Genomic DNA, 2,613 nt, shown 5'->3' on the forward strand with positions numbered 1-2,613 from the left:
AAATGGAGATTGTTACCAGATTTGAGAGAAGTCAATAAAACAATGGAACTGATGGGCGCATTACAGCCCGGTTTGCCTATTCCTTCTGCTATTCCACAGGACACCTTTAAAATTATCTTGGACTTAAAAGATTGCTTTTACACTATTCCTTTGGCTCCTCAAGATTGTAAGAGATTTGCGTTTAGCGTACCTTCCATAAATTTTAAAGAGCCTATGAAAAGATATCATTGGAAAGTTTTACCTCAAGGAATGGCTAACAGTCCTACTTTATGTCAAAAATTTGTAGCTCAGGCTATAGCACAGACTAGGTATCTATATCCTGAAGTATATATTATTCACTATATGGATGATATACTACTAGCTCACAAACTTGAGGGACTGTTATTAGCCACCTATGGGGTCTTACAAAAGGGATTGAAAAATTATGGGTTAGTTATTGCCCCTGAGAAAGTGCAAAGAGAAGCTCCATTCAGTTATCTAGGAAAACTGCTGTATCCCAAAGAAATTAAACCTCAAAAAATACAAATTAGGAAGGATAATTTAAGAACGTTAAGTGATTTTCAAAGGTTGTTAGGAGACATAAATTGGCTTCGTCCCCATCTGAGGCTTATCATGAGGGAGTTAAAGCCTTTATTTGATGTGTTAAAAGGAGATTCAGATCCCAACTCTAGCAAGATAATTACTCCTGATGCTCTTCAGGCTTTACAATTAGTAGAAAATGCTATTGAACAACAACAAATTACCTATGTAGATTATAGCTGGCCCTGGATGGGTTGTGTTTTTTCTACCACTCACACCCCTACAGCTGTATTCTGGCAGGATGGCCCTCTTCTTTGGGTGCATCTACCAGTATCACCAGTAAAAGTAATTAATCCTTATTATGAGGCTGTAGCAACCTTGGTCCAACAATTGCGTGCTGAATCATGTCAGTACTTTGGAGCTGAGCCTGCTCAAATTGTTGTTCCTTACACTAAGGCGCAGTTGCTATGGTTGTTTCAAAATGTAGACTCATGGGCCATTGCATTTGCAAATTATCTAGGTCAGATAGAGAATCATTATCCCAAGGCTAAGTTGTTACAATTTGCTAGTTTGCATGAGTTGGTATTTCCAAAGATAGTTAGGGTCAGTCCCATCCCCCAGGCAATGACTGTATTTACTGATGGTTCTTCTAATGGACAGGCAGCTTATGTGATTTATGGGCAAAGTTATTCTTTTCAAACTTCCCCTGCTTCAGCACAGGTAGTGGAACTTCGCGCTATAACTGCAGTGTTCCAGCTTCTGACCTCAACACCCTTCAATCTCTATACAGATAGTCATTATGTAGCTCGAGCTCTACAGGAAATTGAAACAGTGCCTTTTATTGAAACTAGAAATGTTCAAATTTGTTCACTGTTAAGACAAGTGCTAAACAGTATTAAATCTAGAAAATATCCTTGCTATATAGGACATCTCAGAGCGCATAGTGGTCTTCCTGGGCCACTAGCTTTGGGGAATGCCTTGGCGGATAAAGCCACTCAGCTTATAGGATTGACTCAGGTAGAGCAAGCTACAAATTCTCATGCCATTCATCACCAAAATAGCCAAAGTTTGAGAAAATGTTCCTCATTATGGGGTTCATCCTAGAGGGCTGAAGCCTAACCAACTGTGGCAAATGGACATTACTCATGTTGCAGATTTTGGTAGGCAAAGATATGTACACGTTACGATAGATACATTTTCTGGCTTTATTATGGCTACTGCACAAACAGGGGAAGCCACAAAAAATGTTATAACTCATTGCTTGACTTGCTTTTCCATAGCTGGTATCCCTAACGTTATAAAAACAGATAATGGCTCTGCCTATACCAGTCAGGGATTCCAACGTTTCTGTTTGCAATTGGGCATTGAACATAAAACTAAAATACCATATAACCCACAAAAACAAGATATAGTGGAAAGAGCTCATGGTGCTTTAAAAACACAATTACAAAAAATAAAAAATGGGGAGTTATATCCCCAGACACCAAGTAATCTTTTACATCATACTCTTTTCATTTTAAACTTTTAGAATTTGGATAAAAATAACCACTCTGCAGAAGATAGAATGTGGCATCCTCAGACACAGGATACCTACGTCCAAGTCAGGTGGAAGGATCCTTTAACTGGACAATGGAATGGCCCAGACCCTGTATAATTTGGGGAAGAGGGCATGTTTGTGTTTTTCCACAGCACGCTGATGGAGCCAGGTGGCTGCCAGAAAGGCTGGTGAGGTTTGCTGGACGAGCACCAAACAAAAAAGAAGTGGAAAAGAATGATGAGGAGACAGATGTGGCTGATGATGATGTTCCTGCAAGTGATTGTGGCTAAATTATACTGGACTTACGTTCCTGATCCACAACGTTGCACCCGTGATATGGGAGAAAAAAGAGACAGTAGTGACTGTGAATGACTCTTGGTTAATTGCTCAGCCTGCTTCAAAACACCTGATGATGCAAGTGGTGATGAATTTTTATTATTGTGGATTGGGAGGCGGGTTGCCTATTTGTTTTGTTCCAGGTGTGTACAAGTAGATGACTGTGTGCTTGTGGGACAAAATGGATATTGTACCAATGTCAAAGTGTTACTCCCAAGCCA

The 2,613-nt window shown here is 39.8% G+C and overlaps 1 protein-coding gene across 3 annotated transcripts in view; it reads right to left on the minus strand.

Annotated features, from left to right (window-relative positions):
* The window catches only part of Myof (myoferlin), a 189,434-nt gene that overhangs the window by 69,644 nt on the left and 117,177 nt on the right, over nt 1–2,613 (minus strand). The window lies entirely within an intron of this gene.

Source organism: Nannospalax galili, unplaced genomic scaffold (genome assembly GCF_000622305.1).
Source record: "Nannospalax galili isolate Female #2095 unplaced genomic scaffold, S.galili_v1.0 scaffold384, whole genome shotgun sequence".
NCBI classification, from domain to species: Eukaryota; Metazoa; Chordata; class Mammalia; order Rodentia; family Spalacidae; genus Nannospalax; species Nannospalax galili.